The 26,967-nt window shown below is 47.7% G+C and overlaps 1 long non-coding RNA gene across 1 annotated transcript; it reads right to left on the bottom strand.

Annotated features, from left to right (window-relative positions):
* Nucleotides 1-20,767: 20,767 nt before the first annotated feature.
* Nucleotides 20,768-26,710, bottom strand: LOC308251527. Its single transcript, XR_013960935.1, has 4 exons — nucleotides 26,511-26,710; nucleotides 25,747-25,985; nucleotides 24,612-24,720; nucleotides 20,768-24,308 (listed from the first exon to the last, which is right to left on the bottom strand). It is a non-coding gene; the product is annotated as an uncharacterized lncRNA (long non-coding RNA).
* Between the last annotated feature and the right edge of the window lie 257 nt (nucleotides 26,711-26,967).

The following is a 26,967-nucleotide window of genomic DNA, read 5'->3' as shown; positions in this document are numbered from 1 at the left end:
GAGGCCCTGATATCTGGGGTTTATTTATCTTCTACAATTGAAACTTTGTAGCCTGGAGCAGAGCCAAGCCTTCCTCTTGCTCCATGGGGGCAGCCATTTCTTTTGGGATTTATGTATCTTCTATAATTGAAACTTTGTAGCCTTAAGCGGAGGCCTGGGCTGGCCAGGGCTGCAGAAGCTTGGCTTCCTCCATCACCCCGGGCAACCCTAGCCTCCTGCTCTTTCCAGCTCTGTGGCTGCCCCCATTTCTGTTTGGTTTTATGTATTTTCTATCATTGAAACTTTGTGGCCTTGAGTGGAGGCCTAGGCCGGCAAGGGCAGGCGGAAAGCTTGGCTTCCTCCATTGCCAGGGAAACCCATGCCTCCCTCCTGCTCTCTGTGGCGGTAGCCATCTTGGTTGGGTTTATTTGCATATTTGCTCCTGATTGGCTGGTGGGCGTGGCTTGTGGGTGTAGCGGAATGATGGTTAATTTGCATGTTACTCTTTTATTAGATAGGATTGTTTTTTTACAGAGAGGAAGAGAGATAGAGAGTTAGAAACATCGATGAGAGAGAAACATTGATTAGCTGCCTCCTGCACACTCCCTACAGGGGATGTGCCCCAAACCAAGGTACATGCCCTTGACTGGAATTGAACCTAGGACCCTTGAGTCCACAGGCCGATGCTCTATCCACTGAGCCAAACTGGTTAGGGCGTGAAGATGGTTTTTAGCACTCTCAGCCGCCTTGACTGCCACCAATGGCAGTGTTATCTTTGACCTGTTAGAGAAAATGACAATGCCTACCAATATGGTGGAGATGATGCAGAAATTAGGAAGATTATCTCTGTGATTTTTTTTTAGCAGAGGTGGAGATTTAGATCAACATTCTAGGATGAAAAGTGTTATGTGATTATTCGTTTGTTGAAAGTAACATTTTTTTTTTCTTTCTGTCCAACTGAAGTCAGAGAAGGTCCAGAGCACTGTGGAGTGCTGACTGCACCTCGCAGACCTCTAATGACAGGGATCATAACTGACCAAGGGCCCCTGCTTTGCTCTGAAATCCAGTCATTGTGCTGAGTCCATGCTTCCCGTTGGGAGCTCCCAGCCGATGACTACGTGTGAAAGGAGACTAGGATTTCTCTGATAGTTGACTTGACTCCAGCACTCCCAGAGAAACTTCCTTAGACTTCATGGCAGTCTAGGTTGCTTCCATCCAACCTCCTTCCTTCCCCCCTTCACTTGGGTCAGACTTGCTTCATGGTCTGCCATGGCTCCTCAGCCTTTTGGGCTCCATCCCAATTTGCTCTCCCATAAGCATTTTCTAATAAAATTCTTACATGCTTAATCCCTTTTGAGTGCTTGCTTCTCAGAGGACCTGGACTAACACAAGTGATATTGAGAGTGGTCTGAGAAAACAGGGGGCAAGATGGGGATGTGGGATTGGATCACCCACCACCCCACATACGAAGAGGTTAGGATGTGGGGCATGGATAGTCTTAGGTAGTTCAACTGCTGAAGGTTCATGGGTGGTGACCTGGGAAATGTCATGTTGGAGGGGAATGCTGTGGCAGGTATGATGATGTGTGAATTTGAAAAATATGGGGGATCAATGTCCACGAAGATAATGGAGTTGACTGGCTACTGCAGTTTTACTGGTGCAACTGCAAAAGGATAATGAGAGATGAGGGCAACTAACAAACAGGTACTGGCTAAGTGCAAGAGCCAGAATGCTTTGGTGGTAGTTCACAAAGAGGCCCTTATCACCGGAGTGGAAAGGCAAAGACTCTTGAGCAGCAGGCTGAAGACTTCACAGGACTGAGTGTGAGTCACAGAGCTGCAGAGATGTTTGAAGGCTCAGCTAAGGCAGGCCTAGTATGCAAAGGACAACGCTCTGGGAAAATCTGTGCTATGGACTGAATTGTGTTCCCTCCACATTCATATATTGAAGCTTTAATCCCCAATATAGGTGCATTTGGAGACAGGACTTCTAGGAGGTAATTAAGGTTAAATGAGGTCATAAGGGTAGGGCTCTAATCTGATAAGATTGTGGTCTTGTGAGAAAAGGAAGATGACTCTCCATCTGCAAGCCAGGAAGAAAGCTCTCACCAGAAACCAAACCAAACCAACAAAAAAACAAACACCTCCCCACCCTGACCCCCGCAAACCACACCAAAAACCAAAACAACACAAACAACAAAAAAGCCCAAATTGGCTGGCACCTTGATCTTGGACTTCCCAGTCTCCAGAACTGTAAGCAAATAAAATCCTGGTGTTTAAGCTATGCAGTCTGTGGTATTTGGTGATGGCAGCCTGAGCTGACCAAGATAATCTGAGACCCTGAATCATGGGATGGGGCATCTAGCCACCCTTGGACCTTCTGGGCTTGCAGATAGAACTTACCCTTCCCCAGTAAGAGCCAGCACTTCCATTGTGCCAGAACATGCTACAGAAACCTCTCCCCTACAAGGCACCAGGTGCTCTCCTAAGGAGCTGACCTCACCTCCTCTCCCGGTTGCCAGGCAGATAACTAGTTAAATCTCAGCATAGATTTAAATCTGGCTGGAGATGTGCACTTAAAGAATTGTTAAAAACTAGACAGCATGTACTGGTAGGAGCCAGGGGGGCATGTCTGGGATTGGATTTTAGGGTGTTTGATCAAAGGGGCTGGAATGTGAGGCTAGATAAACAAGAATGTATTGACTTGGGGGCACTTTCATAGAACATGAGGTTTAGCACCCTACTGAGGACTCCAGGAAATGGAAAAACTCAGCTGCTTGCTAGGGTGGTTCTTAGAAGCTGACAAAAACAATGGTCAGCATCAAACAAAGTAGAAAATGCCTGGTTACTCTGGAAGATGGTAGTAGGAGACCAAGGAGGAAATGGGTATGCTAGAGTGGCTAATAGCAGGGCAGAAGAAGGTCCACCAGAGGGTTAGACTCTATGAAAGGGCCCAGAGGACACACCACTTACCAAGGGCATCAGGAATGAGTGAAGTTCAGCAGTGGCTCTCCTCTGCAGGCCAGAAGCGGGGAGAGGTGGTCACTGAGCTGAGCTCATTAACCTGCATTGGGATGGAGGGCCCTGAATAATGGAGGCCAGATGGCAGCAGTTAACTCCCAGAAGCCAGGAGGCCATGATTACTGTAGAAACCAGCAGGGAATTGTGGAAATGGTTGATTACAGTATGGCATATTTAGAGGAAAAATACATAGGTATCAAAAAGGGTGTCAAGATTCTCTGTTCAATTCCCAGACCTGAGCCTATTTTAAAATCAGAAACCCATTGACTGAAAAGGTGGTCCCCAGAAGGTGGGAACCTACACTGCGATGATTTCCCAAGTCATTCCCCAAGTGATTGCACACTGGGGGAAGGGGAGTAAACCAAACATTTTGAAGATCATTAGAGCCAGGATCTGAGATGACACTGATCTAAGTTGTCCTTACATCCCCTGAAAAGAGGGCCCGGTAAGATGGAGTCCTGGCTAAAGTCCAGCTCATGGTGGGTTTGCCGAGTCTTCAGATTCACTCAGTGGTCATTTTCCCTAGGCCCAAAGCACACAATTGGAATTGATATAATTGGCAGTTGGAGTAACCTTCACATCAGGTCTTGATTTATGTCATAAAAGCTATGATAGTGGGGAAGACAAATGGAACCTCTAAAACTTATCTCCCCCCGCCCCCCATCCAGCCAAAGAGAGTAAATAAAAAACAAGAACACATTCTGGTGGGGGTGGGAAGAGGAGATGATTAGTGTAACCATTGAAAACCTAAAGGATGTAGCTGTGGTGGCCCATTTAATTTGCCAGCCTGGGCTCTACAAAAGCTGGCTGTATCCTAGAAAATGACCATAGACTGCCACAGGCTTATATCAACTAGCAACCTTGATTGTGTATCATTGTTAAGCAGGTTAACCAAACAGCAGGAACATGGTATGTGGCCAGTGATTTGGCGAATGCATTCTTTTCTGTTCCAATTAGAAAAGAGTACCAAAACTAGTTTTTATTCCTGTAGGGTGAACAATATTTATTTAGTTTTGCCTCAGATCTATATGAACTCTTCCACCCTCTGTCACAATATAGTCCAGAGATCTGAATTACACTATTACACTGATGACATCCTGCTGGTTAGTCAGGAGGAGCAAGAGGTGTTTAGTGTGCTGGAGGCATGGGTAAGGCCCATGCACTCCAGTGGGTGGTATAATAGCCCTGTGACGATTCAGAGATTGGCCACTTCAGTAACATTTTGAGGAATCCAGTAGTCAGGGACCTCCAAAACAACAACAACAACAATAACAACAACAACAACAACAACAACAACAACAACAACACTAAATTGTGTATCTTGCATACCCTACAACAATGAGGAAAGCCCAGCATTGGTAAGCCTGTTCAGGTTTTGGAAGAGACACATTCCACACCTATGAATATTGCTCTTGCTCATATGCTGGGGGACACTGAAAACAAGCAGCTTTGAGTGAGACCCAGTGTAGGAGAGGGTGATTCAGCAAATCCAGATGGTGGAGTAATTGCCATGCCACTTGGGCCATGCAATCTGGCAGATCCTGTGGGACTGGAGGTGTCAGTAGTGGGAAAAGATACACTACAGAGCTTATGGCAAGTACCAGTGGGATAATCACATGCTGGGATTTGGAGCAGGGCCTGGCCCTCAGAGATTGATATACCCTTTGAGAATCAGCTTTCAGGATATTATTGGGCCCTGGTGGAGATGGAATTGAGTTCTGGAAATTTGAAACTGGACTGCAGGGTAACCAGTGATTCTACCTTCAGAACTGTCTATTGTGAGCTGTCAAACCTGCAAAGTCATAAATTGAATAGCTGCAGTCCATTATAAAATAGAAATGACCATTTTAGATTGAGTCGGAGCTGGTCCCAAGGGCATGAGTAAGCTGCAGAAGTAGGTAGCCCAGACCCTCATGTCACTACCCATCAGAGTTGTACCAGTGCCCCTATAGGTTATATAACACCTATGGCTGTATTCAGAGTCCTGTGTGACCAGCTAAAAGAGGGAGAAATCCCAAGCTTGGTTTACAAATGGGTTGGCTTGATATATGGAAGCAAACTAAAAATGGATTAACAATCACACATTCAGGGGTGGCCCAGAAACTCAGGATAGAGAGGAAAATCTTCCCAGTGGACAGAACTGTGAGCAGTGCACTTGGCCATCCACTTTGCATGGAAGGAAAGATGGCCACTGGTGAGAATATATGCAGATCCTTTGAAAAATCTAAACTTACCTAACAAACTGCAGCTGAGTCAGTGAGACCCAGTACATCCAAAAGAAGGCCCAAGGCCCCGCAGCAGCTTGCATTGCTTCACAGCTGGGCCTCATTTGGGCACCTCCAAAACCCAAACAAAGAAGAGGAATCTGCAGATCTCTCTGTAGCTCCTGCTTGGTGGCCTCAGGCAGAGGTTAAATTAGCACCTCCTTGGAGATGCAAAAGCCAGTGTACCCAGGGGTCAGAGTAGGACCATCCAGATTACAACTCCTCAGATCCATAAGGGACACACTCAGGGGTCAGACTCAGTGAGCACCAAAGCCCCACTGAAGCAAGCCTTGCCTCATAAGGGTGTCTCTAGCACAGAAGTTCTCCCATCATAGACACAGCTGATCCTCACAGCCAATTGGCCTGGAGGTCAATTCCTCCCAGTGATACCAACAACAATCAAGGCTTAACTACAACAAGACTGTGCACACAGCCCACAAAGGGGTGCACCAAGAGTGTCCACCTCAGGTAACTGGGGAGGCTGAGCCACTGGGCCCTATGGGACACCTAGCACACAAAGCCACTCTATCAACTCAGGGAAGCAGTCAAAATGTGGAGATAAAAAAACAGGTCACAAATGAAAGAAATGGAGGAAAGCAAATGACTGGATATAGAGTTCAAAACCACAGTTATAAAGTTTTTCAAGAATTTTCTAGAAAAGGCCGATAAATTTAGCGAGACCCTCAAGGATATGAAAAAGGACCAACTAGAAATTAAACATACACTGACTGAAATAAAAAATATTATACAGAGACCTAATAGCAGACTAGAGGATCTCAAGAATCAAGTCAAAGATTTGAAATACAAAGAAGCAAAAAACACCCAACTGGAAAAGCAAAAAGCAAAAAGAATCCAAAAATGTGAAGATAGTGTAAGGAGCCTCTGGGACAACTTCAAGCATATCAACATCCAAATTATTGGGGTGCCAGAAGAAGAGAGAGAGCAAGATACTGAAAACCTATTTGAAGAAATAATGACAGAAAACTTCCCCCACCTGGTGAAAGAAATAGACTTACAAGTCCAGGAAGCGCCCAGAACCCCAAATAAAAGGAATCCAAAGAGGACCACGCCAAGACACATCATAATTAAAATGCCAAGAGCAAAAGACAAAGAGAGAATATTAAAAGCAGCAAGAGAAAAACAGTTAGTTACCTACAAGGGAGCACCCATACGATTGTCAGCTGATTTCTCAACAGAAACTATGTAGGCCAGCCAGATGGGAGTGGCAAGAAATATTCAAAGTGATGAATAGCAAGAACCTACAACCAAGATTACTCTACCCAGCAAAGCTATCATTCAGAATTGAAGGTCAGATAAAGAGTTTCACAGATAAGAAAAAGCTAAAGGAGTTCATCACTGCCAAACCAGTATTATATGAAATCCTAAAAGGTATTCTTTAAGAAGAGGAAGAAGAAGAAAAAGGTAAAGATAAAAATTATGAACAACAAAATGACATCAAATACATACCTACCAACAAGTGAATCTAAAAATCAAGTGAATAAAAAATCTGAAGAACAGAATGGACTGGTGATTATAATATAATCAGGGGCATAGAAAGGGAGTGGACTGACAATTCTCAGGAGGAAAGGGGTGTGGGGGTGCCGGAAGAGACTGGACAAAAATCGTACACCTATGGATGAGGACATTGTGTGGGGGGGTAAGGGCAGAGGGTGGGGTGGGAACTGGGTGGAGGTGAGCTATGGGGGGAAAAAAAAGAGGAACAATTATAATAATCTGAACAATAAAGATTTATAAAAAAAAGAAAAAAAAAGAGCCTCTGAACAATCAATTACACAAAATGACTTAGCCAGTGATGTCAACTGTCACTGTCCTCCCCAGAACTGGCACAATAGGCACATGAACAGAATGGCTGAGGTGCTGGAGATGGAGGCTACCTATGGGTCCAACAGCATGGATTCTCACTTAGCAAGGCCAATAGAGCTACTGCTGCCTCTGAATGTCAGCAACAGAGTTGACCTTCAAGGATGTTTTAAGAATTTGAAGGGCCAGTGGTTACTCCTCACATGGGTAGATACTTATTTTGGGCATGGATTTGCCTTTCCTGTCTACAGCATCTCATCCAGCACCATCGCTTGGGGCTTATAGAATGCCTGATCCACAGGCATGGATTCCCATAGATCATAGCATCCAACTAAGGGATATTCCTCAAGCTAAGGAGGTTCAGAAGTGGGCCCATGACTATGGGATTTACTAATTGCATCACATACCACACTATTGTGAGACAGCTGGCCTTATAAGAATCCTGGAGCGGCCTTCTAAAAGAACAACTGAAGTGTGAGCTGAGGACATAGCCTGAAAGGATGCAGTGCCCTCCTCCAGTGCCCAAAGACCTATATATGGGACCGCGTCTCTAAAAGGAAGGATACATGAGTCTGGAAACCAAGAGGTAGAAACAAAAGTGACCTCCTTATTATCACACTCAATGACCAACTACGGTAGATGGGTTTTGTGTCTCCTATTCCTTCAACTCTCTGCTCTGCAGGGTTGGAGGTCCTGGTCCCAAAAGAGGGCACACCCTTGCCAGGAGATACAACAAGATACTGCAAGTTAAGGCTGCTGCCAGGACTCTTTGGAGTCCTTGTGCTTAGGGCTCAGAGGCAAAAAAGGAGTCACCATATGGATAGGAGTCATTGACCTTCATCAGCAGGAGGAGGTAGGAGTGCTTTTACACAGTGGGGGCCGGGAGGAACAGGTGTGGAACCCAGGCAACCCACTGGGGTGCTTCCTGGCACTTCTTTTTCCACTGTAACTGTGAATAGACACATGAAGCCACCCCAAACTGCAAAGGGTATGATTATGATTTAGACGCTTCAGGAATGAAGGTCATACCATCAGGTAAGCCACCCACACCTGCCGAGTTGGGAGCGAAAGGTGAGGGGGGTTTAGAATGAAGAGTGGAGGAGGGAAGGAGGATGCTCAGTTCTACCCTCAAGTTCAACTTCAGTGATGGGGGCTGTGGCTCACTTCTCAGGAAAAAAGACCCATGGGAACCTTGGGGGAGCTGCTTCCTGCACCTTCTGGTGTGGTGCAAGGGGCAGACTGTGGTGGTAATGAGAACATGTCTCAAGGACCACCAACAACAGGGACCATGAATGCCCTAGGGCCTAGGGCCCTGGCTGCTGGGTTCGGAAATCCTGCATTTTCACTGAGGCCACACTTCCCACAGGCTACTCCCTGTAAATGACCAAGGTCTGTAGGAATACTAAGACAGGCTGAGTCCTGAGAACCATCCACTGACGGCTGACTTTGGCTCGAGGACTCCCCAGCAGCCTTGCAGAACCTTCCTTCCAATGCATATAGAGTTTAGGGTGCTTCTATCAACCTTTCTTCCCTTTCCTCTTCCCTAATTTGGGGTTAGACTTGCTTTGCTGTCTGACATGGCTCTTGCAACCTTCTCATTTTTTCTCACACAGGTGCTTTCTCTAATAGAATCCTTACAGGTTCAATCCCATCTTAGCATCTGCTCAGTCATGTGCTGGTAAACTGAATCTCCAAAAACAAAAGCCCTTGTTTGTAGCATTGGCTGACTTTCATGGCATAACAATTCCCACCACTGCAGATTTCTACCAATGGTTCTTGCAAAATTCCTGAATAGCTCTCATGAGTTGGTATAAACTACTCCAATGCATCACTTCATCCATCTCTGGGGCTGAGGGGATCTGGACAGCACAGGTAGGATGGATCTGGAGGGGTGGGGGGATTGTGATGTGCTTCAGGGTGGGATGAGTCAAAATTTGGGGTGAGCGGGATCTGCTCATAGTCAGTATTTGACTTCAGTAAGGAGGTATCGTCTCTGCTTGAAAAGTCTCTGGTATTTCTGACACTTTTTCAAACTGGGACCAACCTATAACCTTATAGAAATCTGACATGTGAGTTTGGATGAGGTATAGGGGGTGGAGCCCCCTGTGGTGGGATTGGTGCCCTTATAAGGAGATGAAGAGACCAGAGCTCTTTCTCTCTGCCATGTGCAAACACAGGGAGAAGGCAGCCGTTTGCAACTAAAAGAGGGGGCCTCATCAGGAACTGAAATGACTGGCACCTTGATCTTGAACTTCCCAGCCTCTAGAACTGTGAAAAATGAATGTCCCTTGTTTAAACCACCCCGTCTGTGGTATTTGTTATAGGGGTCCAAGCTGACTAAGGTAAAATACAAAACTGAAATGCCTCCAGGTACCTTCTGACCTGGCTTCTCCAAGGTCAGGCCTGTAGCTGCTTCCCTATTCCATTCCCATCTGGGAACACAGCTTGTAAAATGAGAGGAGAAAAATCTCCATCTTTCTTACCTGAGAAGGAAACAAGGGGAACTGTTCCTCAGCATTCTCAACCCCAACTACTGTGGGAAGAAGACATCCATTGGCAGGCTGGTCTTTCTGCTGTCTTCTTCACATTCCTCTCCCATAGCTATTGTCCCCCTTTCCTCGGGTTAACATTTAACTTGGAAAAAAAAAAATCACCTACTTAGATTTTGAGCAAATGTTAATCACCAACAGCAGTCGTAGTAATCTGCTTTTAACATTTCTCCTGAGGTGGGCAAGGCTAATTTAGCTTGTCAGTGGAGGTTCTGTCTGCTATTAACCTCTTCACCTTTTTGTCTTTCCTGAAACTAGTTGCTTTTGCAGGGCTTAATTGGATTAGGGTTAGGGTCTCAGACTTTCAGATCTGGAACCTTTATTAGATGAGACAATGGAAAACAGGAGCTGTGGGTGGAGGCAGTAATTCAATGCCTGGCTCACAAGAGAGAATTAAACCCAGAATTAGTGAGACTTGGGAGCAGGGCCTCTCCATAGGGATTTCCTTTAGGTTCCAAATTGCTCTCTGATCAAGGAACCCCTGGGAGAAGAGAGTATGGGCATTTCTGGTGCTTTTTTCTCTGTTTTTCTTTTTTAGGGAGGAGACAAGAAATATTGGTGGCTTGCTATGGAGAGAGACATCACAGTAAGACAGAAGCAGTGTGGTGTTATGAAAAGCACCAAATGTTATACAGTTGGTGAAAAAAAAAGTAACAATTTGTGGTCTTCACAACCTGCTTCTCTCATAAGCTAAACTTGGACACTGAAGAATGCTGCGACTTTGGCACAAGGGTTAGAAGAAATGGTTGGCATTTCAAACCATGGGACTCCAGAGGACCGTATTGAGATATTCTGAGGAGGGAGGACGTGGGAAGAAGAAGCCAATCTTATTGGTTTGAGTCTAGAAATAAGATATTTCACCAGGACTTCCATCATATGGTGCGTGCAATGCATAACTCCAGGGCCATCATTTATAGGACATTAGTGGTCCTAGAGGATACCTGTGGTATTACCAGGCCAATACCTTTTTCTAGGAGGTTGCTCCTCCCTCCCATCTACAGTTACCATGGGAGCAGCATGCATACACCTAACTCACACTTGACTAATTGGGGTTTTCCATCTCTTTGGTCAAGTTGATTGGATCGGTGGTGGATGCCAACTTAAGCTGGGTTATGAAATACAAAGCTTGGGAAATTCCAATGGCCATGTTTCTTGCTGTGTGGATCTGGGAAGCAGAGACCAAATTTGCAGAAAGAGAGAAGAATTAAATATGTACAGAGAGAAGCAGAGAAGGAAGACTCAGAGAAAGATGTTTGAGTTCCAGCTGTCCTTGAGTTGTAATGATTCTCCTCACAAGATTCCATGGAGACAATAAATTCCCCTTAATTTTTAAGATGGTTCACATTGGGTTTCTGTCACTTGAAATCATCAGAGTTCTGAATAATATGCAAGAGTCAGGGTCAGGAATGTGAATGTACTGCTGTTTTAAAGCCTTCACCTGACCCGCTCTGGAGGTCAAGCCTCACTCTCAGAAATTGGAGGCAAGCAAGATGTAACAAGGGGTTGTAGAGACCCAACCAAGGAGCAAGGTATGAGGATTTAAGCACAAACAGCCAGGAGACACATGATGATCATTAGGCATGAAGGTGACCAGGGCACCTACCTGATACTAGACTTAGGATGGTAAGACTTTATTCAATGGGTAAGGGACTGCTGATTCCACTAAATTTGTTAGAACTGCCTCAGACATGCCAATGATTGTCACAACAACACAACAAAAAATGAACAACCCAATTAAAAATGGACAAAGGACTTGAATGGAAATTTCTCCAAAGAAGATGTACAAATGGCCAGTAGCACATGGAAAGATGCTCAACATCTTTAGTAATAAAGGAAATGCAAATAAAAAACCACAATGAGATGCTACTTCACATCCATTAGGATGACTAGTATAAAAACATACACATAATAACAGAAAACAAGTGTTGGCAATGTTGTGAAGAAATTGGAATCCTTGTGTACTGTTGGTAGGGATATAAAATAGTGCAGTCACTATAGAAAACAGTATGGTGATTCCTCAAAAAATTAAAAATAGAAGTACTATGTACTATGAACTGAATTTTGTCTCCCCCGCCACACATATCAACTTTATATGTGAAGCCCTAACCCCCAATGTGATGGTATTTAAAAGATGGCAAATGGTATTTAACAGGTGATTAGGTTTAGATAAAGGTGGGGCCATCATGATTACCCTTATAAGACCAGAGCCCTCTCTCCAGTTTCTCTCTCTCTCTGCCATGTGAGCACATAGAAAGAAGGCAGCCATCTGCAAGCCAGAAAGAGAGCTCTCACCAGAACCCAACTATGCTGGCAACCTAATCTTGGACTTCCAGCCTCCAGAACTGTGAAAAAAATAAATTTCTGTTGTGTAAGCCAGCCAGCCAGCCAGCCAGCCATTCTGTGGTATTTTGTTATGGCAGCCCGAGCTGACTAAGACACTATATGATCCAGCAATTCCCACATGCAATCTGGTCCCAAACTTTCTTTCTGATATATTGTCGTTATACCTAGGTGTAGTCCTGCCAACCTTCCTCAGCCCTGGGATGGTGCTCATGCTAATTTTACAATTTAGGATTCACCCCCACACCCATATCCCTCCCACCTGCCTCTTGAAGGTTCCCTAGCTCTCTCATCGGAAAATGCACCTTTCATTTTACCTATCCTAGAATGCTGACTGTCTCTCATGTATGGTGCCAATCACATTAGGCTTTGTCATACCTACTTATTTTTTTTACTGGACTGTAAGATTATTGAGGGCAGGCAGGAAGGGAGTCTTATCCGGAAATCCCTCCTAGCTGTCAAATGTGTTCTATGTACAGCAAGATTTCAATACAAATTGCTAGAAAAATGAATGTGAGGAAGCTGAGAAGATTTGTAATTAACAGCATGAGAAAGTAGCACAGAATTAAATTTAGGAACATGCCCCACACTCATGCCTACATTTTCCCATCTACAGTTTGGTCTGTGAATAGGAACAAATGTCAGTCACTAGTGTGACCATGTCAGTCCTGCCATTTCTGCTGCACAGATGTACCGAGTTCTTATTTCTAAGAATAACCCTCTATAAAAGCCTTGCTGTCCCCACCCCATGCACATAGCAAAATAGTCCCGAGATTCACAAAGCCTTCCCAGAACTACAGTGGGGAAAGTCAGGAAGATGTTCCTGGCAAGTGGCCCCACCAGTGACTGGAAAAACTATACTCCAAGGAGGCCCTGGAGATGCTGGGCCTGGGATCATCTCACAGGCCATGTGTGCAGCAAATGATAGGCCTGGCCTCTGATTTGGAGTCTGAGGGAAGAGAAGAAGCTGTTCCCTGTGTTTGAAGAGGGATGGTACCTTGAAAGTAATGGCTAGTGGGCATTTATTGAGCACTTACTATATGCCAGGTATTATGCATTGTCTGATGTGGTAGCCACAAGCTACATTTAGCTACTGAGCACTTGAAATGTAGCTATTGCAACAGAAGAACAGACTCTTTAATATAAGCTTAAAAACAGATACTCTATTCAGTTATTAGAAAACATTTAAGAATGGTTAGAACTGCTGAAACTGGTTTGGCTCAGTGGATAGAGCGTCAGCCTGTGGACTGAAGGGCCCCAGGTTTGATTCCGGTCAGGGGCATGTACCTTGGTTGCGGGCACATCCCCAGTGGGGGATGTGCAGGAGGCAGCTGATCAATGTTTCTCTCTCATCGATGTTTCTAACTCTCTATCCCTCTCCCTTCCTCTCTGTAAAAAATCAAAATATGTTTTTAAAAAAAGAATGGTTAGAACTAACTTGGGTATATGAATTTACTTCTTCAACTATAAATTTTATAAAATCTAAATACAAAGCAAGTATTTCTGATGAAAATTTAGCATCTACATTGAAATGCATGGTAAGTGTGATACACATTAGATTTTGAAGGTTCAGTACGACTAAAAGAATATTAAACATCTTATTAATAATTTTCATATTGCTTAAATGTTGAAATGACATTTTGGGATTATATGTATTGGGTTAAATAAAACATATGATTAAAATTAACATCACATGTCATTTTCTACTTTTTAAAATGAGGTTACTAGAGAATTTATAATTCCATATATGATTACATTATATTTCTATGGAACAATGCTTTGTGCTATACTAAATATTTCAGCATGCATTATCTAATTTAATTTTGACAACAGCATTATTATTATCATCTCTTTTTAACAGAGGATGCTCAGAGAGGTTTAGTAACTTACCCAAAGTCACATAGCCAAGTAGTAGAGCCAAGAGTCAGAGGCAGTCTAATGCCAGAGTTTGCAGTCACACTCACTGTACTGTGCTCTTTCTGGAGGCTGAGAAATAAGCCTGAGCATACAGGCCTTCTGCCTGGGTGCCAGGCCCATGAAAGGCCTCATCCTATCTAATAAAAGAGTAATATGCAAATTGGCCGCACCTCTGCCACACACACACAAAGCCACGCCCACAAGCCACGCCCACAAGCCAATCAGGAGTGAATATGCAAATAAACCCAACCAAGATGGCTGCAGCCACAGAGAGTAGGAGGGAGGCTTGGGTTTCCCCGGCAATGGAGGAAGCCAAGCTTTCCGCCTGCCCTTGCCAGCCTAGGCCTCTACTCCAGGCTACAAAGTTTCAATTATAGAAGATAAATAAATCCCAACAAAAATGGCGGCATCCACGGAGCTGGAGAGAGCAGGAGGCTAGGGTTGCCCCCGGTGATGGAGGAAGCCAAGCTTCTGCAGCCCTGACCTGCTTTGGCCTCTGCTTAAGGCTACAAAGTTTCAATTATAGAAGATAAATAAATCCCAGCAGAAATGGCTGCCACCACTGAGTGAGCAGAAGTCTTGGCTCTGCTCCAGGCTACAAAGTTTCAATTGTAGAAGATAAATAAATCTCAGATACCAGGGCCTCCGCTTGGGTCGCCAGGGGGCGTGTCCAGCCTGCAAACCACCACAGGCCCCTCACCCCAGCTGCCCCATGCCCCAAGGGAACTCCCCACCCTGATCCAGGACACCCTTCAGGGCAAACCAGCTGGCCCCCACCCCTGCACCAGACCTCTATCCTATCTAATAAAAGAGTGATATGCAGATTGACCATCACTCCAACACACGAGATGGCTGCCCCATGTGGTCAAAGATCCTGCCCCCATGTGGACACAAGATGGCCACCACAAGATGGCCAGCAGGGGAGGGCAGTTGGGAGGGACCAGGCCTGCAGGGGAGGGCAGTTAGGGGTGACCAGGCTGGCAGAGGAGGGATGTTGGGGGTGACCGGGCCTGCAGGGAAGGGCAGTTGAGGGGGACCCAGGCCTGCAGGGGAGAGCAGTTGGTGGGTACCAGGTCTGCAGGGGAGGGCAGTTAGGGGTGACCAGGCCTGCAGGGGAGGGCAGTTAGGGGCAAACAGGCTGGCAGGGGAGCAGTTAGGCATCAATCAGGCTGGCAGGGGAATGGTTAGGGGGTGATCAGGTTGGCAGGCAGAAGCTGTTAGGGGCAATCAGGAAGGCAGGCAGGTGAGCAGTTGGGAGCCAGCAGTCCTGGATTGTGAGAGGGATGTCTGACTGCCCACTGGGATCGGGCCTAAACGGGCAGTTGGACATCCCTTGAGGGGTCCCAGATTGGAGAGGGTGCAGGCTGGGCTGAGGGACACCCCCCCCCCCATGCACGAATTTCGTGCACCGGGCCTCTAGTATACAATAATATTGTAATATGGTTTCAGGTGGGCACTGGAAATATCTGCGTGGGGTAGTGGGAAAAACTCTTTGTAAAGTACATGATTATCAAACCACCATGTTGTACACCTGAAACGAATACAAAATAATATTGACTGTAAACTGTAATTGAAAAAAAAGATGTGCTTGACATTGGTCTTTCCAAGTGAAAAGGGAAAACAACAACTACAAAGGGCCTTATGTGGAGACTTTCTGAGAATACTTGTGGAAGATACTATACACCAAATAGGTTTCTGAACAGAATTGAAAGCAGATATTAATCAGGTGATTTCAAATTCTTCACTATAAGCATATAACCTTGCCTTGGCATTTCTTAATTTTTTTTTATATGTCCCGGAAGCCTCAGAAAATGGAAGTGACCCAGTTCCTCCAGACTTCTGAGAGGCCCTGGGATCACACTAAATACTTTTCCTAGCTGCCCCAAATGCTGTCTTGGATGGTTTTTAGTCAATAGCATGATGAGTGATTTAGGAATTGAGTAAGACAGGTTTAACGCAATAGGAGTACAGCATAGGCTGGCAGCAGACCAGGCTCCTAACCTCTCACGCAATGCTGTTGCTATTGATTAATCATCCACACGAAGGTGGCAAGATGCTGAAGGAGAAGGGGAAGGGTGGAGAGATGGGAGAGACGGTTGACATTTTCCAAGTCCAAGTTTTCTAACAGGCTGGTGGGAAGCCAGAAAGACACTAAAAAGTCACAACTGTTCTGCCTCTGGCCATACAAGAACTTGCTCTGGGCCTGGATTTGCCATTGTTCACAACATGGTATATGAACATGGGAATTCAGACACAGTCAGGGTGTCAAATAGATGAGGGAGCTTCAGTTAAACAAGGGAAGGGCTAACTAGGGAGGGGAGCATGAAAATACCCCACCTGGAGCATGACAACATCAGGCTCTGCTCACCTCCCAATTTGCCTGGAACTCCTTTGAGTTTACATTGGGTTTCTGGACTAGTGGGCCCACCATGTCACAAAGTCCAGTATTTAATCCAAGAATTCATTGTGATTTATGGAATGGTGACACCAGGATTCACAATTATGCAAAGTGACATAAAGGCTAGTTTAAACTATTTGACCTAGACAGATATGCAAAAATCACAGTTGTCTCTATTAAAGGCTCAAGGTGCTCCTATGTGCCTGAAGTGGGACTAGCAGAAGGTCAGAGCTTGGGAAGGGAACAAGAACTCATTGGGGGCTTTTGAAATAAATGTTTTCTCATTAACTATGTGTTTGAACAATTGGTGTGTCTGGGATGAAGGGGTGATGACACTCTCCTCACCCCCAAACTGGGGAAGTTAGTGCTGTTCTGCTCTCTCATTTTTGGATGCCTTCACAAGAAACGCCTACGGTTAGATTTCACTTGTTATGTAAGTGACTCTTCTCAAATGTAAATATCCCTGTGAAAGTTAAGAGACTCAGCAATTCACATATTAGTGTGAAATGGTTTAACCTCACAGCTTTTCTCCTAACACCTCTTGGTCATGAACATCCAGAGGTTTTCAAGGGGTTGGGGGAAGAGGGTAGAAGGAAGTAGAAATGGATTATGTATTTACTTAGGGCATGCCGCAGTGGGGAAGACCTTGGGTGAGATGTGAATTAGGGGTGATGAAGGAAGGGACTGGAGCAGAAGGGTCATTAGAAAGTAAAAGAAGTGCTCTACAAGGAAGATACAGAGGTTCTAAAAAAAGGTGTTGTTTTGTTTTAGTCTTTGAATGTATGTCTGGGATGGGTGTGTGTATTAACTATTTGAAAATCATACTCCACACATCTGGGTGAGTGAAGCAGGGCTGGGGCTAGGGGACGAACCAGAAACAGTTTTAAGCCCCTTCCTTTCCTATGAGGCTACTCTATCCTCTGCCCAAGAGGCCTTCATGCATAACTGTAGCCTTTTCTGCAGGAAAAGCAGAAGGACAGCTGCTGTTAATTTAATTACATCCAATTTGGGTGGTTTTATTGAGCCTTATGTGTAAGGCACCTTCCTAATAATGTCCCAGGCCTACACAACACTTGCCCCGACTTCCCCCTTATGAAAACCCCGACCACAGGATTCCCAGGTGGTGATGAAAGCCTCCTCCGTTTATCAGAAGAGGCCAGGCCTCCAGGTGGCCATGGGAGGCCCCAGCCAAAGCCAGCTGCCCTGGCATTTTGTTTTCTCTCCATATGATTCTGAGGCTGACACTGTGCAGGTTGCTACAGAACGGCTCAAGGCAAATGTAAGTGCACATTAGAATGTTTAAAGCGGTTTTTTTTTTTTTTTTTTTTCAAAATGAGGGAAGAAGGGAAAACAGACAAAGAAGGACCTTCCCGCTGCCTTTATGATTTTTACTTTTATTTTCCTGTTTCTCCGAGCACTAGGAATGGGGAGTATTTGCTTCTGTATATCAATGAACTCAGGGCACATGAATAAAATGAGGCAAAAGAACACTTAAAAAAAAAAAAGCTATTGCCCCCAATTGCATCAGCTGCACATGGAAAGGAAGTAAAAGAGGATGGGTTTCCAGGGCATCTGTGGGAGAGGAGACAAAAGCTCTCTCCTCATCGCTGCAAATGGTGCCTTTCCCAAATTGCTTTTCAAGTTTCCCTCCTTGAAATGTGAAATGACCGTCTGAGCACTCTGTGTGGAATCGATGGTGTTATATATGCAGCAGCTTTCCGCCGGGCTGTGGCCAGGCTCCTGGGGAGGTGAACAGGAGAGCGGGGAGGGGAGAACACTCGGAGGCTGAGGCACCTTGCTTTCTTCTGCTTGAGAAATGCTATTCCAAAAATGGCTCCAGAAAATGAAAGCGGGGGTTGGGGGTGGGGGGTGGGGAAGCGAAGAGAGAATGAAAACACATTTTCTTTTTTAAAAAGTGGGAATTATTTACTTCACCTGCAAAGAAGAAATTGCCCTGGAAAGGGGAAAAAAGCCGGAAAGTACCCCAACCCCCCAACTGGGCTGAGTGCTGGGACAAACAAACAAAATGACTGATGTGCCTAGTAAATCGTCTTGGGGTGGGGGAAGGGTATGAATAGAGGTGCAGGAAGAAAGACGAAGGCAGGCAGTGTTCGCTGATTCCAGCAGAGGCTGTAAGCACCAAGGGGCCTGGGCTATGGGATCCATAATTGGCTAACGAATAATAAAGCCCAAAATTGGATATTAACAGCAATTAGTTTCTTTAGAGGCACTGGGGAAAAGAGCTGCCGAAAACCCCATTGGGCCTTAAGCTGGAGCAATCTGAAATTAAACCAGTGTCTCAATTAAATGGGAATAAATATTGCCGCATCAATCTGTGTAAGTATGGGGGGTGGGGTGCTGAGGGGAACCCCCTGTGAAGTCCAGGTGCACCTTCCAGTGTGTCAGAAGTTTCCGGTGCCACGACCTTTGTGAAGGCCGTTCTGGTCCTGACTCTGGCCTCTGGAAGCCAACCGCCCCTCCCCCCTTTCCTGGGGCACATGACCTTGAGACCAGGGCTCTGGAGGTTATTTCAGGGCACTGGCCTGTTAAGCCAGAAGAGCCTTACATCACTAACTGGGCACCCTAGTGGGCCCAGCCGATGAGCGCAAAGAAGGAATGGGATTCTTTTAAAAACAGAGACGGTGTCCAGTCTCTCCGAGAGGCCGCACCTCTTTGGACTGGGACAGGAGCTGGGGTTTGGAGGTTCCCGAACACAGAACGAACCTGTGTCTGGTCCTCTCTTTCCAACCGGCTTTGAAGCGGCCCATCTTCAAAGGCGCAGGACGTGGGACCAGCGTTGACTGAAGGAGATATGCGTGGGTTCCTTCTGGGTAGAGGAATTTGTTTTGGCTCCTTAGAGAGTGATGTGGGGGTGGGAAGGACGTGTCGCTGGGGGCGGTGGGTTGCTGGGTCCCAAGGGCAGTGGCGCCCTGGCCCTGTCGCCGAGGGTTAGGAGGACCGAGTAGGTTGGGTGGTGTAAAAGGGAGTCAGGGAGGATGCACTGGGGCCAAAAAATCCTCCTCCCTACCCCCAAACCACCCCAGTGCTTTCATCCTTGCGTTCTGCGGGAGGGGAGCCAAGGAAGGGCTAAGAAGTGACTTTTCGGTGGGTCGTCATCCTCACCCCACCTCCTCTCTGGTGGGCCCCGCGCATCCGCCTCTTTGCTCGCACATTCGGAGGCTTTCTGGGGTGCGGGGTGATATCCTCCAGGCGCAGGTCCTGTTGTGGATGAGAAGACCCGGAGTAGGAAGAGGGGAGAAGGACAGACGGTCCTGGGACCCGGCCCGGAGCGCAGCGGGGAGGACCCGGCGTCTAGGCCACGGCCTGCGCTGGGCTCGGCTCGGGAGCGCGGGGAGGGAGGACATTCATTCAAACAAGGCCTTTGGTTCAGCGCCTGCCTTTCTGGAGCCAAAGATGCACCCCGCCCTGACCCACGCCCCATTCCTAACCCGATTCCCTGATCACGTCTAAAGTTTGTCGCCAGGTGTCTATTTGGCGCTAGAGTGAAATTGGGGAAACGGAGATGCACAGAAAAGGAAAAAAGGTGGACTCTCGGAGGGCTGTCCTTGCCCTTGGTGGACCTGCGCCGAGGGCACCTTGCACCGCGTGTCCGTCGGAAGCTTTGAGAAGTGATGGATGACCCAGGTCTTTGGTGCCCAGAATTTCTTGATTCGGGCAAGAAAACATTAATCAAAACCGGGAAAATAGGAGCCAGAAAGAAAGGGAAGCCAGCGCCTGTTCCTCTTCATCTTACTCAATTTAGATGTCTCAGGGCATTAGGAGAAAGAAAACAAAAGCCTCATGCGCATTGGAAAGCCGGCCACTGGGAAGCTCGGAGAGGGGACATGGGCAGGGTGGGTGGCAAGGGCAAGCGGGGCACCCCGGCGCAGGGGCAGGGCCCAAGCCCTCTGATGCCACCGTGAACCGCTTAAAAAGACATTACCCGAAGCAGCAAACTTAACTTCCTGAGAAAATATTGCTTCCTGGGTCCCATGGTTAAGAACTAAGTAAATTGGATTTTAATTTTAAATAAACCTCCCTTTGAGAGGGAAAGCCCTTTGTGATCTTGGAGGTTTACTTTTTAAGCTTATGCAATGCAATGCAGCATGACCCAGGTCTTCATTTTTTTTTTTGGAGGGGTAACATTTCCATTTTAAGACAAAAGAGGTTAAGAAAATGAGGTGAACCGATTGAGAATTGCTGACACTTCCTTTCTGACCTGGAATATTCCTTGCTCTCGGGAGGGCCTGCTTTCTTTCCAGGCCATCTAAATTGGGCGCAGATCTCTCCAGGCCTCTGGCGGACCCGCATTCTGTGGCACAGGACAGCACACACTGGCTCCCATAAAGCCCATCCGAAGTCCATTCTCATATCCTATGTCTACACTGGAGATGCAATTAAAGATTACATCTCCGTATTCTAAAACCGAAGTCAAATTGAGTAAGACTTGGCAAAAACACCCAAAGAAAGAATTGTCGATTGGAAGGAAAAAAAATCTTTATTAGGTATCATCATTCTCATAATTGTTATTATTGACATACTCATCACCGTGAATCAGCCAGCCAAGCCTCAAATACACAGGCTCCAGCACAACCCTCAGCTGCTGTTGACTCATGGGGTTCTGAAACCACCCACAGTATAGGGGAGGAAGGGCGGCTCCATCTGTCCCAGGGAGAATGCTTTGCAGCTGCCCCCAGAGAACTCCATTCTCAGGTTGGAACAAGGGTTGGGGGTATTATGTAAGTTCAATCGAGGGAAGGAGAAAATTTATTTCCCTGTGGAGACAGTATCGATGGATGTGTGTGTGGTTAAATGCTTTTCTGTAAATATTAGCAAGGGATATGGTTATGCAAAAAAAATGTGTGTATGTATGTGTGTATATGAGCATATGCCTGCTGAGAAATTACCCCTCTCCCAAACATTCCTCATGCATCCACTGTTAACTGTCCCCACATTTTACACCCCTTTGGTGACAGAATTGATAGAGGAATTTACCTTTGTCTCTGATTAATTTTCTTTCTGCTTAAACAGAGATCTGGGCCTGGGCCATCTCTGGCAGGGAAAGAATATTACCATTTTTTTTACTTTGATACATTACTGAATCCATCTTAAAGTATCTGGTACATTCACCTTGAGAAACATGAGCTCCCATCCTCATGAGGACCATAATGATGGTACTGTGTGTGAGCCGGTAGGGCCTTCTTAGCGTATTGTCAGCAAACTGCCTCCGACATGTTCTACATTAAACAAATTACATATGTCCCCCTTCACTTAAATCGTAGGATGTAATTAGAGGGGCTCAAATACATAGGGGAAAAGATGGTGTTGAGAGTTAAATAAATGCCTTGAAAAAGCAGAGATCTTTAAGTCTCTTACATAAATATCGCAGGCAAATAGGCCCCAAATATAGAAGAAGGGAAGAAGCCAGGACTGACCTTCACTCCAAAACCTCTATTTGGAAATCACAAAAGGGGCCTTGGTATTACACAGGGGTACATTCATCTCTGCCATTTTCGGCCATTAAAGCCCCACATAAAAACACATTGTGTAATGAGACCTGGTGAGCACAGGACAATCCCCACACACATTAAAGCTTTCTGAAGCAAGAGTTTACGTAAGTCATAAAAACACACCCCTCCCATTGCAGATTGCCGGCAGCAGGACCCTGGCCGTCTTGTCCATGGTGCCTGCGGTTTAAGCTCTCACGGAGAAGTGTGTTAGGTTTCCATCTAAAAGGGACATTACTTGAGCAGGCACATCAGCAAAGGGTGCAGCCATGTCTGATGGAATTATGGGGAAGCAATTATGGAGACAAGGCTCACTAATGTGGACAACTGAGGGGCAAGCGGTTGGTCATCAGAGGTGAGCAGCCTCTTAGTGAGGACGGAGGGGAGAGGCCAGGGAAGGTACACCCCAAGGAGGCACTGTTTGGAGGGAGGTCTATTTTGAAGGCAGGGCTGCCAGTGTCTCTTAGGACAACCCTGGCTAAGGCTCAGGGGCCAGTGAAGCTGCTCTCTCTTCTGCCCTCCAGCTAAACTTGCCTTCTGGGGCTTGAGGAACAGCCCGCACCCACAGTTTGCATGATGTGAACTGCAGCCTTCTCTGCAGGGGTGAGCAGTTTGCCGCACCTTTCTGCAGATCCAGAGAAGGTTCTGGAAATATCTAGGTGGGGTCCGGCACACTTAACCTCACCAGACACCCTCTTAGGAGAGCAAAGGAAGAACCTAAGAAATAATAATTACACAATGATTGGCACATAGTAGGTACTTAATAAATATTTGGGAGGAAATGAGGCTAGGTCTAGGATATCCTTGAATACTTATTTAGTGGGTTAGACTGAGGCTTTGGAGAGGAAAGAGCTCCTCTGTAAGCTATAACTGAGCCGCTTCGGCCTTGATTACTGTGTAAGTAATCAAACTAAAATCCTAAGCATCCTTATGGCCTTGGCCTTGCAAAGACAGGCCTCTGCTGTTAAGGGCATGGAGGGGGGCAGGAGGGGAGGAAGCGAAGCAGCAGGCTTCCTGGGTAGGAAGATCCAGCTCTTGGCCTCCTTTCTCTGCAGGGACCTGCCCCTCCTCCATGTTCTCCACCAGAAAATTAATGAGTTTAGGTCTTGCCGCCCTCCACCGCAGCTTGGGGGGTCACTACAGAGCAGGAGATGGCATGGGGCTGTGTGAAGGGGTCCCTAGGACCAGCTGCTGCTCTAGGTCTAGTGATGGGAAGGTCCCATTTGGGAAGCAGGTTCTTCAGGATGAAGGAGGGTTGACACTTTTCATTCCCTGATGCTTTCTTTCAAAACAGTCTTTCCTCAGGGCCTCATTTGTACACATTCTGTTTTTCCTTCTGTTAGGATTTTAAAAGGAATGCCCCCCCCCCCCTCCACCCTTGGGTACATGTAGGTTACTGCGCCTCTCCCTTCCTTTGCAGCTCTTGGATCTCTGCCTAAAACTGCAATTACAGCCACAAGGAGGAAGTGAGATGCTGCCGAGAGCCCTGGACATGCTTTCAGCCCTGATGGAGCCTGTGGACCCACCAGGAATTCCTTCCTTCTTCCCCATACACCCCAATGACTTCCTTAAGCTAGCCAGGTGCCCTCAGCTCTACAGCAAAAGGTGACAAACATCTCCCTCCTCCCTTCCAACTGGCTACCTCCCTCCCCCCAGACCTCAAGCAGAACACAATATATCCGCAGTCCAAGCCCCGGCACAGTCGGCCAGTCTTATGGATGCCAGATTATTTTTAAAAAGAGCAAACCAAAAGCTAAGCCCGGAACAAAAACACAACCACGAAGAAAAGTGTCCACCCGCGTACAATGCACCCCAAGCCTAGAGAAAAATATACACACAGAAGCACTCCGCAATGCGCTCACACGCCCCCCCCCCCCCCCCCCCCCCCGCCTTCGGTGCTTGCACAAATATGCGGTGGTCACAGAGGCAGCTTCGGTTTCTCTCCCTGAGTCCGTTCGCATCTCTAAGCCCCGGTCTGTCACTCATCACACACCTCCCCGCGCCAAGGACTCCTGCCGCCGGGAGCCCGGGACCCCTCCAGCCTGAATCCGCAGCGCTGGGCTCTGCGGAGGGCGCCTCGGCTCCGTGGCTCCTTCCTTGGCGGGTCCTCACCGACCACGGTGCTCAGCCAGCCCCATTCTTGGCATTCACCGCGTGCCTTAATTGTATGGACATTTAAATCAAGGTCCGCTGTGAACACGGAGAGAGAGGCCTTTCTCCTGAGGAAGGCGAGGAGGAAGGAAAGGTGGAAGAAATAAAAAGGGGTGGGAAGAAGATGGAATGGGAAAAAAAACACAAAACCCCAAACAGGGAAAAATAAGTAAAAAGCGGCGCGGGTGCGTGCGCACTGACAGCGGGGAGAGGGGTGGGGGTGGGGGTGGGGGAGCGCCGGGAGAAAAGGACCACAGCATCCTCTCCAACGCAGCTCCCCCAATCACACAGACAATGAGATAACGGCGACGTCTTCCAAAGGCTCTTTGTTCTCCCCCATCCTTTCGGATCCAGGCTTTTTCCTGCAAAGCGGAGGGGGTGGAGGGTGTGAGTGGAAGTGGGAGACGAAGGGGTGCCTCCCCCGTGTTAATTACCTGGACTCCCCTCGCCCCTTCCCCGCGCCTCGCCTCCCCTGCAGATCCAGACAATGAAAAAAACATCAACCCCACCTCGCCCCAGCGCGGCCAACCCTACCCACCCATCTCGCCGTCAGCTTGGCCTAGGAAACTAAGGGGTTAGGAGGGTCAAGACCAGAGCAGGGGACCAGGAGGACAGCGGGGGCTCGACTGCGGCTGCCCTGGCCGGGCAACCACCGCCGCCCTTACCTCGCCGGCCGAGTCCTGGCGTAGCCGGGCCGAGCGTGCGGCTGAGTGAGCCGCCGTGGTCCTCGGCAGGGATTGGGGAACCAGCCTTCCGGAACTCGCCTGCTGCAGTCTTCTCTCAGGTCCCAAGTGGTGGAGGGGAAAGAGAGAGAGAGGGGGGGAGAGAAAGAGGAGAGAGAAGAAGAAGAAGAAGAAGAAGAAGAAGAAGAAGAAGAAGAAGAAGAAGAAGAAGAAGAAAAAAACCCCATAAGAGCGAGGCCCATCTGGCCCCTCATCAGCTTTGTCAAGTCTTGCATACGCTAAAATGCTAATGACCTAGATAGCTCATGCAAAATGCAGCAGGGAGGGCGGAGGGAGGGAGGTGGGAGGGAGGAAGAGAAAGAGTGAGGGGGGGGGCAGAGCTAGGGAGGAGACGGGGGGGGGGAGAGAGAGAGAGAGAGAGAGAGAGAGAGAGAGAGAGAGAGAGAGAGAGAGAGAGAATGAATATATATATATGTCTTCGAAACACCCCTGCCTCTCTCCCCACCCCATCCCAAACTGTCAACGGGTTTTACCAGGTAAGGGGCGGGTGTAGATTTAAAAGGTCACTCGCGTCTAATGCGGCTGTCTCCCTGGATCCAAAAAAGGGAGAGGGCCGGAGGAGGAGAGTCCCCAAAGCCAAAGGGATAATAAGATATTATTCGAAGCCCCCTCCCTCCCTGCCCTCCTTCACCTCTCCACTCTGTTTACACACAAATCCCAACGCCTCCTTCTGTGTGTACATGGACATATCACATTTTCATCAATTTCTCAGCCGCCTATGACAGCCACCCGTATTCTCATCCCCAGCAAAACTCATATTGTGAACTCGAAGAGGGGTTTTAACCGCCCCCTTCTTTTCGCAGTCCCCTGTAACTGGCCCGTCCCCTCTCGCCTCTCGCCTCTCCCTCGCCCCACTATTCCCCCAGCCCTCCAGACAACGTCTCCGGCTTCCACCTTTTCCTAAGCCTTCTGGCCCCCAGGTTCTTCTCCAACACTCGGATCTCCACAAGGGGAGCAGGAAAGCGAAGTGAAGTCTATCTGACCTTCCACAATCCAGCTCCCTTTCCCAGAAACACAAACCCAACGCCTCCCCAACACTGACACTGCCCAAGCACACCGAAAGGATAGATAGAATTCAATCTGAATACCCTCAGAGGTCCGCGCGGGCGGGCGCCCTTCGGCGTCGGAGATCTCGCGAATTCCCGAGCCAGCGCTCTCGCGCATCCCCTCTCGCCGAACTCCAAGTGCTTTGTCCGGTGGTACCACTCAAGGTCTTTCCCTTTTTGTTCTTCTTTCTTAGAGACTGGTTGCAGCCCGCAGCGTTTCAGCCCAGCCGAACGAAAGGCAGTAGATCTGCTGGAATAAAACGGACCGAGAGAAAATACATACAGATGACAGAGGGAGGGATGCAGAGAGGAAGGCACTTCTAGGGAGCGGCAGCCAGCCCCTTCACTGGGGAAGGGGGGCGGGCGGCGAGAAGGCGCTCGTGGTCGCTCCACCTAGCAAGAGGAAATGATAACCAGGATAAGGAGCATCATGATGATGATCATGAGCATGATAAAAATAATTCTGAATCTCCCTTTGGTGACCAGAGCTGGCGGGCAGGAGGGACTGCACCGCTGGCGGCGGCGGCCGGGGGGGAAGGAGAGGAGCGCAGGAGCAAAGGTTGTGGCGGCAGTACCCTCAGATGAATAATAATAACGCGCAGCGCAAGTTGCGGTTCAGCCTGGAAATCCAGCCCTCTGCGTGAACTCGCTTCTAGTGGGGATTGCAGGGGATGGGGAAGAAGGGGGGAGGGGAGAGGAAGGGAGGGAGGGGAAGGAGGGGAGAGAGACAGGCAGAGAGGGACAGAGAATTTGGAGCCTTTTAATTGATCCTTACCAAGCCCTCATCTCGTTCGCCGTCCTCTTTGGGTGCGGCCGATCTCCTTTTAAAAAATTATTATTCCTTTAACGGATTATTCAGCTAAAAGAAGCCACATCTGCTGACTGTACCGAAAACAAGAGGATTAGGAGCCGGTCCACAGAGCCCGGCCCGCATCCCCCCACCCCCTCTCTGCACCAGCACACGTCATTCTCACTGCCTCCGGGTACCTCCCTCTCCTCGCTCGGGGAGAGCTGTGCCAAAGAAAATGCGGATTTGGGGAAAGTGAGAAGTGGGAGCGCTCGGAAGAGCGGGAAAGCCAAGGCTGGAGGCGGCGATTTGCACCCCCACACTCACATGCGCTTCCGTTTACCCGTTTCTATCCTGGGAGAAGGGGAGCTTTCTCCATGCCCACACGCGCCACACTCGCAGGGGTCCGTGCCCTGAGCCCCCTAACGTAAACCCGGAAGCACCA

Source organism: Plecotus auritus (genome assembly GCF_963455305.1).
Source record: "Plecotus auritus genome assembly, chromosome: 6".
Lineage (NCBI taxonomy): Eukaryota > Metazoa > Chordata > Mammalia > Chiroptera > Vespertilionidae > Plecotus > Plecotus auritus.
Note: the sequence above shows the minus strand (reverse complement) of the source record. Positions and strands in the feature narration are given on the sequence as shown.